The sequence below is a fragment of the Bombus bifarius genome, unplaced genomic scaffold, assembly GCF_011952205.1.
Source record: "Bombus bifarius isolate JDL3187 unplaced genomic scaffold, Bbif_JDL3187 scf7180000008213, whole genome shotgun sequence".
In the NCBI taxonomy this organism is placed as follows: Eukaryota; Metazoa; Arthropoda; class Insecta; order Hymenoptera; family Apidae; genus Bombus; species Bombus bifarius.
The window spans coordinates 2597917-2615355 of NW_022884516.1; the positions used below are offsets into that span (position 1 = coordinate 2597917).

General features: G+C 41.5%; 1 protein-coding gene across 2 annotated transcripts in view; it reads right to left on the minus strand.

Moving 5' to 3' along the window:
- LOC117210927 (heterogeneous nuclear ribonucleoprotein L) overlaps window positions 1–17439 on the minus strand; it is a 157608-nt gene that overhangs the window by 114308 nt on the left and 25861 nt on the right. The gene's annotated exons all lie outside the window — the stretch shown is intronic.

The following is a 17439-nucleotide window of genomic DNA, read 5'->3' on the forward strand; positions in this document are numbered from 1 at the left end:
AACGTATTTAACGACGCTATCGTATGCACGTCGATGTGCCATCGTACATGGAAAACAATAAGGGTTTTCTTAAGTTTTGGAATGGGCGATAGAATCTTCCGGCAAGAAAACTGAGTGAGTCAAAGTGGCAAAAAAAAAGCTCAGTGCCAGCTCGAAACCTTCGCGAGATCCAAATCGCCGAAGGTCGACGAGCGCGTTATCTAACAAATACGCACCACTGTTTCCTTCAAGAACTCGTCACCGATTAGGTAGCTTGAAATAGATTTTTTAGAATCCAGAGTATTCGTTTTCTTATCGTAAAAATCTTTTACAAAGATCAAAATAAACGATAATCGCAGAGTATAATAAAATTGCGAATACGGCTAGGATCGAATATTCGAGCTAAAAATTCAATATTTTCTGCTTGTTTTTCTTATACGTCGCTTCCAGATGTTGCTTTTAATCTACTGGAAACAGTCGAGGCTAGAAATTTACCAAGCGATATGTATTTTGTACAAATTCGTAAGAAGCGTACAACGATCATATATCGACGATACAAGCTTTTGGAACAGCCTAATAAAATTTTCATTGGAACTGACTGGACGCGTCGAATAATGTAACGGCGATACATCGCGAAAAGAACGTTCGAATGAGATTAACCTAGCGCGATAGGGTTTGCGCCTAAAAGCAAAACACGCGAACGCGAGGTAAACTCCTGCGAGGTATTCTGGTTATTAGCCTGGGGCGTTTGTGTCCGGAATTAATTACACGCTGTTCATAAATCCAACCGGAGAGACGCGTAATATATTCATACTTTCGTCAACACGGGCCTGTGCTACGAAGCAAAAAGTGACTGCAGAGACAAAGAACGTCGTCCCCTTGAATTACTCGCAAAACGTGCACAGCCCGGGACCAACTCGTCGACGAACTTTTACTCGCACACCAAGCTATTCGAAAAAGAACCTGCTCCACCAGGGGGAAAAGTATTACTGGATTTTAGACGAACAAGCTATCTAACTTCCACTTGTTTCGCTTAGCGTCTCAGGAGAGGAAACTAATTTCTCTGTCGCTACGTCATATCGTCTACATCTCGTTCTTCGAATAATGTCAGGTATATCATGCGTCACAAGTATAATTCGAATGATTCGCAAATGTAATTTCGAATCGTTACATCGATCACGCCGCGCATAACGCTTCATTGAAAAATGAGAATACGTTCGAAAATTTTGTACACCTTTTGTATAACCATCAAATATATTTTTATTATAGACACATAGATAATTTGTTCGGAAACCTTCCGAGTCGCGTAAATATCGTATCGTCAGTGCTGTAGCGGCATATACGTTTCAGGACGTTTCGATACAAAGATGCCTCGCACAGTTGTTTTGCCACAAAGGATTGATACTGTACGACGAACATAATGTAATAAACAAACTCTGGACAAAGCAATTTCGCTGCTACCTACAATCGGCGACAAGTTCAAACCTTCCGGTACCCTCCTCGACCAGTATAAATAAACGACCATGTTCTCCAAGAGAGTCGGTCAGTCGAGCGAATAAGTACAACGAATCGGTCTAGCGAATCAGCATAACAATTAGTATCAGTATGGCAGTATCGCACATTCTTATAACGAATATGATCAAGCGAGCAATGCTTGCGATTAACTTTGTATTCTACATTTTAAAATATCTGTAAATATAGTTGATTAAATTAACTCGTCTCGTTATTAATTTAACCAACAACGCGTCTCACCGTCCACCACAGTGTAAATATTGCAAGCGTAAGTATTTCTGTAAAACAAATATAGTAACACTTAAAAGTGTAAAATCGGAAACTCAATAAACGGAAATATTTCATGCCATTAACTGTCAAAACATTCTAGGTCTTCGTACCTCAAAGAGTTAATCCGCCAAAGATTCATCGATTTAAATAGACCTCGCAGTGAATCATACTCGTGCTAGCACAGTTCACAGAGTTTAAAAGTCATGTTGCGATTTCTACTTCCCGGAAATTTCTACAACTGCGTTATATCACGATGCAAACTTGTTAGGCGAAGTTGAGTTAACCCGTTCCAGCGAAAAAAAGAAAGAAAATTGGAAGAGCAATATCCCTAGCCCAGGTCGCGTTATATGGAAACTTTTCACATATTCGAATAAATTTCCGTGACAAACTAATGTCAAACTTCTGGCGATTTTGCTTGTTCGATGGATGTCGGTGTAAGTTCAGCCGCACGGAGCTACGAATCGTTACACACCGCGCGTACGAGCTTCATCGTGAACCACCTGGCGTCAAATATATCCGTGACTTCATCGACTTCCAGCTACGTCAAAAAATAGTTGTGCAGTCAGAAAGGAGAGGCCTCGGCAGGGTATTCGCGAAATCCGCGAAAACTGGTGGCATACTAGTTCAAGGCTAACACGAGCCACTCATCGCAGGATGTAGCATATCAGCGAATGCGAGCATGAAGTGATGTCTATACAGAGTGTCAAAATATGAGAATGTTGGAAGGGTTCAGAGGCCCTCGGTGTATGTCGCTTCTCGTTTAAAGCGGCCGTGCCACGCAAATAGCATCCTTTATGTTGTCAAAACTCAAAGATCCGCCTAATCTAATCTAAGAACGCACAGCGATAGAACGAGATTTCAACTGTTACATTAAAGTGAGATACGAAGAATATGGACGAGATTCGCTGATAACAGTTCGTTTGCGGCGTAAAACGGAATTATTTATAACTGGAAAAATAAGCCTCAAACGACATTTTTATCGGGGAAATTTTTCCATCGTCTTGATGTCTAGAATCGATCCTGTGATAAATGAGCCTTCGGAAACTGCCATTATTTATGTACGTCATCTTCTTGCAACGAATGAACCTATGGAAGTAAGTCGTTTGTTTCTTGAAAATTGAACATTAATAGTACACTTACGTAATGAAATGAATAAAATGTGGAAACGATCCATTTGTTTTCCGAAAGGCTCAAATATCTAGCACATATTTTCTACCACCCTATACATTCCTCGACATGTCACAGCCCGAGGCTACCCGTTTGGATAAAAGCGGAGATGCGCCAGGAGAATGTGAAACCCTTGCAACAACGTTTTTTTTTTCTTTTTCGAAGATTCTATCGACGTATTCATCGTAGGATAGAACCACGACACGATTCTCCTGAGTTCTCCTCGAATCTTATCGCCATTCTTCGTCGGCTGATCGAATCGACTACGACGAAATCTTTGTTTGCCCATCTAAGTAATATTGGCGTTCGCTTCCAAGTAGAGTTTCCTTGAAAGTAGACACAGTATCCGCGTGTCAGCCTGTCATCCCTGTGGCTGTGTTAAAATATTCAAACGACAGCCAGGTATTGCATATTCAGAGCATGCTTGAAATGAATTTATCAGGTGTCTCGTATTGAAAGATTAAACCTTCGCCGAAGGTGGTGTCCAATAATTAAAGCACAGGTGATAGAACGGACCAACAGCCACTTTCTGCTTCGTTTCCTCTTATCGTTTTCTTGATATACGTCTTAAAAGGTAACGCGTATTTGCGACACACGCGACTTACAAGGTGAAAACCGTAAAACAGTTTCTTTCTATCTCTAAACAGTCGTGAACATTCTCTCGATGCAGTAAAGTGCAGAAATATATTCTGCTAAAAAGGTCAGTACCGCGCTTACTGCCTTTTGATGTAACGTAGAAAACATAAACAAACGAAGATAGTAACCACATTGTAGAACGTTATTGTTTTAAATATCCATCCTTCTCCACAGCTGAGCCATGTATAATACATCTTGAACAGCGAAATAGTTATTGAAGGACTTCGAACCGCGTAACATTTTCTAAACGTGCTACGATCTTAAATAATTGCGACCTTGATATTAAATAAACGGCAGCGTTTTTCAAAGGCGCCATACGATCTACAAATCTAAAACGAAGGAACGTAGAAAGATCTGAGGATGTCAGTTTCCAAAGCAACCCCTTAACGAGCGACAAAATCATTCAAATGCATGACGTATCTACAGAGAACATGGTGCATGAACATTATACATATTACGGACATTTCTCGAAAGCAGCAAGTATTTCCATCGTCGATACGTTTCGCGTCAACGTCAACTCGTATGAAAATCCAACGCTCGATCGTCTATTCAACGCTCGAAAAATAGAATAAGATTTGGAAAAATGTCGCTTCCGTGCAGTGCTATTCCATCGTCGCGTAAACCGATATAATGCACCTTTCCAACGCAATTCGACGTTTCCAATGCTCCACTCCTCTCTCGTGGTCGCATTGACTTCGTCTCCGACGAATATTCAGCGCGAATCTTTCAAGACTAATGTAACTTCGAATTACCGACGAGCGTGGTCGAGCACATTTGGCGCGAAAAACCTCGATTCTAGTTCGTGCAATAACGACCAACTTGTTTTTTACGTTCCACGTTTCTCGAAAAAGTTGCTGGTTAACGTCCAATGTTTCTCAGTGTTTCTTCGACGAAAGTTGCTACTTGCTACCCGTTACCATCCGTAAAAAAGCGAAAGAAAAATAAATCACAGTAAAAAAGCACGATAAGTAATAGCACGCTTCTGTTGGTTTTCTGATTTCGACGCTGATTAGCTTCCGAGCCCGCTATTTTGTCCAACACCTTTCGAAACATGCAACGACGATAGGCAACAAAAAAAAAAGTGGCTCGTCGTTTGTTCGGCGAGGACTCGGCTAAAGAATTTCAACGGTCGAGAGGCCGGGCGCGTTCGACGGGCGCTGAATTTATCGCGCGTCTATTTACGAAGCAAAGGAACGTAACACGTATGCTCGCTCGAGAAGAACTCGCGACGAGCGAGCGGATGACGCACGAGTCGCGTCGGCGTTGAGGTCGATGCCATCCGAGCGAATCGTATCTCTCGCACTCGACAAATGATCCAATGTTAATGGCCAGAAGCGAAGGCCTCCGTTTGCTCGTAATAATCTCCAGTAATTCCTTGACGAATAACAGATCACGAATAAATCAGCGAGGAACCGCGGCGAGACTCTCATCGCCAAAGTGTGGCATTCCAGGAGGATAAAACGACCGTTAATAAGGGAACGAGATAAACGTTGCATAGTTTTCGTGGAAGGGAAATTTATTATCGACCAGCAGACAGACGCGGGCTCGTTAGAACGGGAAAGATGAAACGCGAAATTTAGAGGTAACCGTGTATCGGATACCGTTTAGACTTTGATGATTTTCCACCGTGTTAATGAGACAGTTTCGGAACGTTAACGAGACCTTTGGAGAACATTCGACGCCCCGTTACGCAACTTTGATATTCATACCGAGTAAACTTACAGATGCTCGTCTATGAACAGTTGTTTTCCAGGTGAAACTGATCTCCTTCTCTTTTTCTTATTATTTTTCTAGAAAATCTTTAAAGTAACGAGAAAATGATGATGGATACAAGATATTTTCCCCTTACGTTATATATTTTTGCAATAAATGACTGAATAGATAAATACTTTTTGTACTCGCCGCATATAAAATTGTACGTTCGAGATCAATGTGCAATTTTTACAATGTCCAATACGAAACACGTAATCGTGTACTATAGAAAGATACGGTTTCTAGGACCTATAAGATAGAAACGATGTTCTCTTTAATCGTAAATATAAGCGTTACAAAACCATCTGCCGAAGGATGTTCCGTAGGTTACAAGCCAATACGATGTACGTTAATATCAGATAATGGGAACGCGATATGTGGCTTCCTTGCGGTGAGAGAGAACGGGCAGTACGATAAAATTGTCGAAGCGAAGGGAAAGAGTTATCGCAAATGGAACATGAGAGATCCGTAGGAATTACGCTTCTAGATGGAACATTACTAGAACTCGTGTAATATCAATCGTGGAATCAAGTTTTCTTATTGCGTGTTATATACCTAGAGAAATGGCTTTCTTTCGAACAGTCGAGAAAATCGAACGAAATTAATCAAGAAACAAGGTTAGTTGATCAATATGAAATAAGCAAACGGAGGCAAAGAATCGGATTTCCTAACAACGAAGAATAACTCTTCGATTTGCGATACACATACGCGATCTCAAACTAAACGAAGGCCTTAGAAAACACTCGTCGATTGTAGAAACACGGCGAACGAAAGATAACGTGAAAAAACAAAAGAGACGAGGAAGAGATTTTTTAAAATGTTAAGAATATATCCCAAGGATACTTCCAACTTACGGTCCTTACGAATAATCTCATACCAAAGACGCTACAAATTGTAAAACAACTATCGACCGTACAAGCATAGCAAACAGCGCGAACTTGATCAAGCTACTCGCGTACACGGAAGCGAACAAGCCTTTGTTTAGAGACAGTTTTCGCATCGCTGTTGAGAATAAAAACACTTGTTCCGATATCCGTTACTGGCGATCCAACGCACATATTTAGCCACGCAACGCGGCTCCTCTCACCAACCTTCGTCCGCTTATTTGAACGCCGCGAGAAAGCATCTGGCCTATGAATGGCGAGTAGATTCTTTTTTTTTTTGTGTGGGACAAGCACGCGCGTGCCACTAATTCAGCTATATGGTTATATTCGTAGATACGACCAGTGTAGCCGGAAATATTCAGCTCCACGTGCGAGCTAGAAAAAAAAAGAAAAAAAAAACCATCGAGAGCTCGTGTTACGGCCACGTGTATCGATTAAATTAATCCACCGGGAAAATAAATCGAACGTACATAAACGCGTGTGAGGTTTGCTCGATGAAGATTTACCGTGGTCAGGGAACGCGGCAGTTGGTGTGACACGCGTAGCGAACGTGTTTTCCAGGTTCACGAATTCGAGCGTTGAACCGTGGAGGAGCTCGTATGCGACGGACGACAGACATCTGCATGCAGCCACGCAATCGGCGCACACAACACTCGAAATACGTGCGGACGCAATCCAGACACGAATCAGACACCGGTGCATGCTTGGCGATAAAATTAGATGCAAAAGGTGTTGCGACTTCTAAAAGCGTCGTTACGTCTCTTCTTTTTTATTATAAGCAATTTAGGCAAGTTTATCTGATTGCACAAATACGAGCGTAGAAAGGTAAACTTTACACGTGCACATCAAGCAACGTAGTACTTAAGTGCATAAATTGCAATCTTTGAGGGAAGAAAAAAAAAATAAATGCATGTCCTGATATTTAGTGCCGCTATAAACACATCGACGTCTAGCGGTAGCTGGAAACCTAATTTGTAAAACAAATTTATTAGCTTATGCCTGATTGAGTTATACAGCTCGCATTGCCAAATTACACGATTTAAGTTTTCGCGATCGTAATTACATTTAGATTTAGGACCGTTTACAATACGAACACGGGCTAAGGAGCTTTACGAGTTACCACGAGTTTGCTAACGTTTAAGGCTGTAATTACGGCGGATGAGTGTTTTGACGAACTGTCGTTCCGACGAATGAAGCATCCGAAGACTGAAATAAGATGGTTCGGCAAGCTGATGCCAAACTCTTGAGGTATATAGTACTCGTCAAAATAAGCCAAAAGATCTTGATAAACATTGGTCCAAATATTATTGCATGCAAATAACGATTAGTTACCTTGTTACAGGCTTATAATTGAAAATATCTTATGATACTTAGACTCGTATTTATTTGGACTTTCCTCTATGTATTAAGAGTACTAAAGTTTGGCGCTAAATTTCTCAAGCACCTTGTATATTTGATTACTTGAACAAGTTTGTTCGCTAAACTATAAGTCGCGAGAAAACGGCAACAACATTGACTTTGAAATACCATTAAAAAAAAGATAGATGGAAGAAGGTGTAGGTTTATGAGAAAAGGGAAGTGGCGTATTTTTAGGAAAAAATAAGAGAAGAAACTGTAGAAGCGAAAAATCTAGAACAATGGGAAACGCTGGAAGTGGAAGAGTTGCGTTCATAGGGTGTGCGATTGTGCGTTGGTAACACGCACGATGGAAAAGCTGAAGAATACAATGTAAGACGATTGCGAGACTCGTAGGACTCTCGGTACTGGAAATTCCGGTTTCGTGAAACGAGACCGGACTCGTCAAATTCAATACAAAGGATCGTGCGGAGGCAAAGCCTCATCGTCGTGACGGCCCTCTGTTTCACGATACGATAAAAAGATAATACTTGGACAGCTTGAAACCTTCTACTCGTTGCCAGATTCGGTATGTCTTATTCGATACACAAGAAACCGGGAATTTTGAAAAAGCCAATAGATGACTATAGATTCGCGCGGCTGGCTACAATAGACATTGTACGTTTCTAGGACGTCTATTTAGTCTAACTCCATTTAGCAGAACGAAATTTTTGATTAAACCAACTCTCGTCGATGGTATTCGTCTATATCTGTACGTGAATTTCTATTGTACAAACTAAAAGTTATATATAGACAGTGAGAAGAATCTGTGAACTCTTATTATATCGTACATTGTATCGTATTGTATTGTATTGTACTGTATCATAGAAACTTCAGTCGTGTCAATTCAGTTCGTTCCAATTACACGTACGCGTGCGTTCATGTGCGTGTATTTTCTGTGTGTATTCCAACAAATAGAATTCCACTAAATCTGTTTTTTTGCATTGAATACGAATAACCAATAGCTGACGCGTTTGTTTGTTCTACACCAGAGACTCGCTCAACGAAATCATTTCCAAGAACTGGCGAGGATAGTAATAACGAACACTCGACCAAACAAAATCACACTCGACTAATCTAACGTTGCTATATTCTTAAAATGAACACAACCTTTGGTAACCTTGAAGCCACGAGAATTCAATCGAACCATTCTACGATAGATCACGAAACCTAAGCGAATGAAAGCATTCATAACATTATAGGAGCCGAATCGAGGAAACCCAATCGCCATGAGATTTGACTCGAGGTACTAGGACACTCGAGATGTTAGGACACTCGAGTCGGTTACCCCAAGGTATTAAGCGGAAGTTGATAGTTGTTGGATTTTGATGTCCTAGGGGTATTACGAGTCCCACCATACCTAATTGCACCCAGAAAGCTTCCCATATCTAGCAGATCTCTTAAGTACCTTCAGACTTTCGTAATCCTTTGCATAATGTATGAAGTAGCCGATGTTCCTAAATCATTTACGCCGAATCTCTGAATTTATGAATCCTCTCTATATCAAATTAACTGGATTCAAGAGGACCGCATAAACCTCGTATCATACATCGTTGAGCTTCGCGTAGCCCATATCTCTAAATCATTTTCACCAAATGTCTGATTTATGAATCCATACTATGTGTGAAATAAGCTCGTTCCTAACGGTATAAAAAACCTAGTGTCATACCCAGCCAAGTTTTACATATCCGAATCGTCCGTATAAACTTTACCAACTCGAAACTGGTCTATATGGAAATGATCGAGTCGAGAGTTGTTTACGTTAGGTGTCACACGTATCCAACATTTTCTGTTCCTGTAAATTCCAATCCAGTTAAATTGTAGTCCCTGACCATCGAATTAACATCTTACTTTCATAATATCAGTTTTTTATTGACATAGAAATAAATAGTAGAAAACGCTACGAAATTTATTACGCTTAGGCTGAATTAATTAATATGTAGATTTACCATAGTAAATAAACGTAGAACCTTCGAAGAGAAGAAGCTCGATAGAATTCTAGACTCCTGTAAAGCTGTTAGGCTGCTCGCTTTGAGAAAAGAAGGACAATCTACATAAACGTATCCACTTCACGATCGCGGACGGCAACTTCAACGGAAGTTCCTAACGAAGACCAATTTCGTTACGAGCGTCTAGAATAGAAACGCGGACTTCAACTACGTGTACGGGTACTCGATATAATTCGAGCGGCGCTTCGCCTAGTTTGTCTCTTTTGCAGCGCCTACTTTACTGCGACTCGTATCTAAATACGCGAACTTTCGCCCGGTAGAGTAAAAAGGGAGCAACAAACGAAGAACGCGCTCCGGTGTGCGCTACATACGCATCGAGCGAGTGACATTTATTCGAGAACACCCTAAATATATAGAGTGCTCAGAAACGATAGGCGAGTGTTATTACGCCATAAAACGATACGCTTACCGAGCTTGTAATTGCACACAGTTCTCATGTACTTTCCGCTGACAAAATTGAATCCTATATAGACGTTACAATTTCAAATGGGAATCTCTGACAAGTCGTTACAGAAACATAAAAATATTATTCGAAGATTGAAAGCTCTTAACGAATTATAGCGTAGAATATGCAGTGGCTGAGAAAGGTATTTCAACATTTACCATTGAAACATTTTTACGGCTATATTCGGTATATTACGAGAAGCTTTTAGCCGAGATACGACTGTCGAAAATTTAAAAACGCAAACGAAAGATTCGTGGCAAAAATACGCGTAATAAAAAATTTACATCAGTCATACGGTATGCGTTAGTATTTAACACGACGCCATTAAAAATATCGTGATTTATTAATATAGCGAATAACCGACCGTTTAAATACTTCGATTAATTTCTATGAAGTGTATGGTTGCAATAAATATCTTACAACAACTTCTATATATGTTTCCAGATTACTTTCAAATTTTACCAAATTGTGACAACCGTATTTCATTACGGTACTAATGAGATTTCAAAATGTTTTATATAACACACACGATAGTGACTTTCGCGAGCCAACGTATATAGAGAACAGAAACGAGCGAATCGCTAACAGTATCGAAGCAGAAAATTGCATTTTATCCAGAGACAGATATAATTTCGAGACGTAGGCTCGCGCGGCACATTTGCTACCCGTTCGATATCGTGCCGCTAAACCACAAAATACGAAATACACCGATATCACACGACACCGTTCAGTCTAATACGCGCCATATGTCTCGTGTGCTAATCCTCGTGTGCTAACCAAGCGTTTGCGACCGATCACGCGTGGCCACCGACACGCATCGCACGATAATGTAACGAGCTTAGAACTCGACGACCCAAGAGACACGGTGATACATGATTTCGGTCGGTGCTGTCACAACACGAGCGTCTCCTAAATTTCAAACGATTATATATCTTCCTAAAGGTAGTCTTCTCCGTGGCGAAGTCGTCCCTCGTTCTTCCTATCCTCTCGGTGTGCACGTTCAAGAATTTCCACTATTATACGCCACGAACTTTCGGCCCGCTATGCGGAAAAATCAATATTTATGGCACGGTGTCAACTATCCCCACCACACTCTCATTGGCGGTCTATTTCGGTGACAGATCTGTGATTCTACGTTGCCGGCCACCACGTCGGTGCTCCACCAATTCGAAATCGAATTTTGACGAGTACAAATTCGCCCCGTGTCAAGGAAAAGAAAGTGCTAGAAGCTAATCGATACGACAGTTCGGATAACACGAACCACGCAAGTGAGTTCGCCGACATAAATCAACCGACGTTTCCTCTTTAGAAGAAGTCCCCTCTTCAAGGGACGAGAAGAAAGCTCTCCACTAGGAGAGATAAAAAAAGGGGGGGATGGGAGATGTAGAGACTGTTATTTCCTTGTTCCAATAGTATACGGATTTTTTTATCTTCCGAAAGAAGTAAACGTACTTTTGGTATACTATCGGCCGTGCTTATGCGAATTCATATTTTTCCGAATACAATTAATAAAATAGAATTTAAGTGGAAACCTGTTTTACTCGGTAAATAATGTAACGGTATTTTTTCGATATTTTTGTATCTTACGTGCCTAGTCACAAGTATATCCCATACTCTTTACGTTTATTGGAAAACACCAACAAATTTTACTTTGCACTCGATATCGTGTCACTAGAAAATAACGGTAAAAGTTGAATTTACGTCAAGTATGTTTACGAAGAAAAGCAAAGGAGAGACGTGCACAACCGGGATGGATTTTAACCGAGAGCAAGAAGAATCGCGTTACTCACGATGAATCAGAATTTTGAGGGATAATTCAACGACACGAAATCGTGCGTTCATTCTCGTAAAAAAAAGAAAAAAAGAAGAAAGGAAATGGAAAGGGGAGGTGCGATACGATGTTACGACGATGCGATGGTCGCAACAAGCTCGCCGTAAACTCTCGATTTACGACGATCCGCTCGTTTCGGCCGATTCACGAAGAAAAGGGTGCACCCACGGATGTCGGAGTTTACGTGTGTGGGCAGATCTCTGCCTCTCCACACCCATTCGCCTCGAGGTGTGTAACGAAAGACAGTCGAAGAGAAAAGAGCGTGGGCGATGGGGGTGGAAGAGGGTGGATTCTATCGATTATCGACTAGAGCCGGAAAAAGAGCACAGCTTGATGGATTCAAACACGGCCTACCACTTTTCCCGACTACTTCAACCACACCCTACCACGGTCACTGCTGGAGAGTCGTTAAAATGGAACGCTATCGAGTGTGTGCGCGAGAATGTGCAGAGGAAGAAGCAGAGAAAAATTTCCGCGCTTCCTGAAACTGAAATCGTAACGCGACACCGGATTCCCGTTTTTATTGCGTTTCACGAGAGTCAGATTTTACTCTTTCCCTGTCGTTGTTGCTGCTTGTTTTGTTACTTGATAGCGTTATGCTTTGATCAACAGCTCGTGCAGATAATCGGATGTACAATAAATATCGTCAGGCCTTTAAGTCGATAATTGCAGTTTCACGATAACGTACCAGCGCCAACACAATATTTCTTTCAAAAATACGCCAATAGTTCGTCGTATCGATCGATAAAGGACACGGTACGCGTTAGGCAAAATTCAAAACAGATGAATCACGTGAAATTCAAGCTTTAATTACAACTCATTCAGTTCCTGTGTACCGTCTCGTAAATACTTATTTCAAATCATCGTCTCGTAGTATTCATTCGTACACGACCAAAATATAAGTGCCCTCTGATCGTCCCTCGTGTTATTGGTTTCGCAGTTCAAAAAATGTCGATATCCTTCGTGGACCGCTTTCCAACGTCCTCGACAATATACAAACGGAGATATTCCGATACTATTTTAGCTGACCTATCGTCGTCGTTATATCCTGCCGATCGTACCTATTCCAAATTTTTCGAAAAACATTGTCCGCGACACGTTCTTCGTCAGAGTTGCGGGAAAAATCGATCGCATACCAGGAAACTACATCCTCGTCCCTCCCTGCTGTTGCTTAACGAGCCAATAGTCCAGAGTCGACTAATGCGAAGAATCTTCCCGTGGAATATTACGATACGTCCGCGGGAACATTAATCAAAATGCTCGACCAGCTGGAACAGAGGTAACAATGCCAGGCATCGGACGTGAACCATTAATGTCACGCTCGATGCCTCCGAGTGCACGGCACTCGGTTTACTTTTAATCGATTTCACGGAGACCATCGTGCGGCAATTATTACATTGGAAAGCTGCCGGCGGAATACGCGGGACGAAATACTCTCTCGCTGACGTGCAACGCCACTCCATCTCGTGTATCAATTACGTTCGATTCCGAAATAATTCTCCCCTTAATTCGAATTCGTCGAATAGAGAGATAAAGATAGCGAGGTTGAACAACGCGATTCGATCGACTCTCGATTCCGATACGAGATGCTGATTTGTATTCGATTGACAATACGACCTTGCCCTCCACGCTCGCTGTCACCCGTGGTCACGAGACAAATGTTCCGCGACGCAAACGATTCGCGTGACTGATCGTCATTGAATGTTATCGCGCGAAGACGCGTGTGCCGACAAGTACCGTGTATTTGCTAGGTTCGATCGAGGAACAACGTGTAATTAGGCAGGAAAAATTCCATCGTCATGCCGGTGCATTAGCGCAAGCTATTTGGCCTTGTTGCAACGAATGAAAACCGCAGTTGGCGACAAGAAGCGAAAAAAGTAAGAATGACAACGACATCGCGCATAAATATGCCGCGCTTTGATGGAAATCGTCGCGTTGATGCAAATAGGAGGAGAGAGAGAGAGGCCAAAGGCAATCGCGGAAATTCATTATCGTCCGTGCAGTAAATTCGTACCCGTCAAAAGGCGTGCTCGTACCCCATTTTCATTATTTCCAGGGACTTTCGTTTATTTCATCCGTGCGACAATTTATCGTGTGATGTTTCGAGCCGCGATGGGTATGGGCGCTTCTATGCCAAGCTTCCCTAATTATCTTCCTGCCTACGCGACACCAAGACCAAAGCGCCACTCGGTTCTTGGTCGTCTATCATTACGATTGTACGGCCGCTCCTTCCGAGAACGTCTCGATACCCACGGATCTGTGCACCATGTGGGCGGTCACATGTCCGAACGATGATCCATCTTAATCGTAAACGCGTGTGCAATCGGGTACAACCGGTATAATTTGGAATCATATATAGTTTACTCGACTCGATCTGGAAATTGGCTAGGATTCATTAGTCGAGTTAATTGAGCGTTTCCAAAATTTAAGTTCCGTTTGAGATTTCAATTTTATTACGATGAATTATTCGTTCGTTGTCCCAACTATCCAAACAGAAGAATCGTTTAAAAAGAAATTATCACGTTAACTAAAGACGCATAAATTATTTTGCAATAATTTCTACGTTAAGAGCATTTCCAGCAACTATACACCGTAATAGGGTCATCGTTGTAAATAGCTATATATATATATATGCAGAGGAATATATACGTATAATACGACTTTCTTTCCGTTGCCTAAAATACTGCGCGATATGGCCGCGTTATAAGTTTGCCAGATAAAAGAATCGCCCTTCAGGAAGTAGCTTATAAGTAGAAAACAAGTGGGAGTAAAGGAAGCAGAAGTACCTAACATCGGAAGCCTTCTTTCTTTTTCTATTTGCTCCGAACATTCTTAAAGTGCTGCCGAAGTCTGTCCTCAAAAGTTCGATTCTTTGAAAGTCCACGAGAACGCTCTCGATCCTCCACAATACGGTGCGCCCTTTTAAATTGCAATCGACCGTGTATAGTCGATTTTTATTGAACAGGATTTTTCAACGATTCCAAAGCTTTCTGATAGAATCCAGTCGTCCCTGTGCGTACGTCTGTAAACGCACGACCCTTTCCTGCGATTCTACGCGTTCTTACCACGGAAAAGCGTAGCGTATAACCACCAATGTTAATCCTTTCGCGAGTTTAATCGAGATTTCTGTAAAAAAAACTACAATTTCCATGCATTTCGATTTAAATAATAAAAATTACAGTCGCTTTCCTCCGTCTACTAATAGTCGTTCACGTAATAAGACTGCACGTTCAGATAAACGGATCTGACCGATTAATTGGCTGTTAACTAAAATTCCGTTTGAATAAATGGAGCCCTACTTTATATTTATTTTCGTGCAATGAAATTATCATTTTGAAACCTTTACGAAAAAAGATAATAAATGCTACGTGGTACGGCACTACCCGCGTTGGACGTACCCATTTCATTAATTCCATAAGTGTCGCTACGTGAACCTTTTGTTTTCTATAATTGTCTACGTATATATATGTTAGCACGTGCTATGAATGGAAACACATTATCGCAGTATCCTCACGAGTGACTTCGATTAAGGAGAAAAACAATTCTCATCGCCGATGAAGGAGTTCGATCTCGTGGAGCTCAAATCGAGTCGACAGGATGCGTATATAACTCGTCTGTTATTTCTATTCTATCAAACATCGCGTTTCAAGGAGCTCCAAGTCGAACAACAAGCAGATCTTTCTTTCGCGTCATCCTAGACTGTACGCCCGCGAATGGAAAGTTGCGCAAACATCGGAAACCACAAGACCAAAGAGGGCAGAGTCGGTTAAATGCGAGCCAAGCTCGCTAACGGTGTATAGTTCGACTCTATAAGTTCTCGATCGTGCTCGAGCAACTCTAGAACGAGCGGTGAAACGAGCCGATAAGGTTACACGTTCGAACCAGTAACCGGATCACACTCGTGGATTTCTATTCAAATTGTAGAAAATGTTCTCGCCAGAACAAATCGCTTCGGGTCTCTTACCGAGCGTTGCTAAAACTTGAGCTGCTGAAGCTTATTTCGGACGACTGGTCATCGAGATAAAAAAAAAAAAAATGTAAAAAAGAGTGCCGGAAGAGAAAAAACGACAAAAGTTGGGAGAACACGAAAGTAAACTTAGTAAACGGAAGAGGCCATTTAATCCAACGGCAAAAGTTTCGTGTTCTTGTCCGCTATCGCGAGCTTTCCTTTATCTTCGAGTTTGCATTACGCCATGCATCTGGTTTAATTGCACGCGTTTAATTATTTTCCAGGCTGGCGGAGATACAAGGCGGTCGTTTGTAAAACGTAACGGGGGAGATTTTCTGCGTTCGGTTTAGTCCGTTAGTCCGCGAGTAAACTTCAGACAAATTAAACAACGTGTAATCTTGATTAACGTTGATATCCACAATTTTTCTACCGGAAAAATCCTCTAATCGTGTTTGTTTTTCATTATCTGTCACATTTAAGCTATACTTCAGTTTCCATTGAAAGAATCAAATAGACATACAGCTTCTCGTAAATCACCAGTTGAATTTTGTTGAACCGTGGTAAACGATTTTATCGCGAGATTGAACGAAACATCGCGTCAACACGGTTTCTATAAATCGCGAGTGCACGCGTCTTTGTTAATTCTTTACGAGCAGTTTGAAACGTCCACGACAATGAACGGTCGTAATTGAAATCGTGAAAAGAAATACATCACGCGGCATCCAACAAGTTCCATTTTCGGCAAACTGTACGAAAAGAAGAGGAAGGAATCTACGTGGAGCGTAAGCAAAAACACTTTAATCCCTTTTCATTCTACGTGGGGCCAAGGGAATTACTCTTTTTCACCATGAGGGAACAGATTTTCACCGCCGGAGTAAAACAATGTCGGGCAATAAACTAAAAAACCAGCGTTGCTTCGCCATCTCTCTGCTGGGATGCGGCAGAAATATTAAAGATCGAACGACCGTTTTAAGGGTCGAGGGTGAATGCGATTCGACGTAGAAACGACGCAATGACGTATTGCAATATCCGCAGAAATTTTTTAACAACCTCGTATATTCGCTGCAAGCTCTCCGACCGCGCGTGTGTTTGCTCTCTCACCAATTTTCCGACATTTTCCATTGTGCGTAAATAGAGATTGCATGGTTCAAACGCCACTGTGACACGTTCGCGTAAAAAAAAAATTGTCATCGATTCGCGTCACAAGCTAGCCTAACGATGTTCGTTCAATCGTATTACCTGCAGTTTACCCAGCGATCGAGACCTACACGCGATTAATTTCGATAAAATACAAACCGTTCAAAACGAGACCAGAGATAAACTGTTTGCTCGGAAATAAAACATTCCTTGTTCTGGCTGAATGTCGTTTTTTTAGTGACCATGGAGGCAGTCCGATATGCAGAGTGACGCTGATATTAATTTGATGGCATACAGTGTTCTCTTTTTTTTCTTCATTTTTTTTTCATGAATCCTACGCAGAACATAGTAAGTCTTTATGTCATACAACGTTACTACTAGATGAAACGAAACTTAATGTACTAGAACCTAATTAGATGGTACGTAAATACTATAGTAGATACAACGGTATGCAAATACCTTTTATAAACATT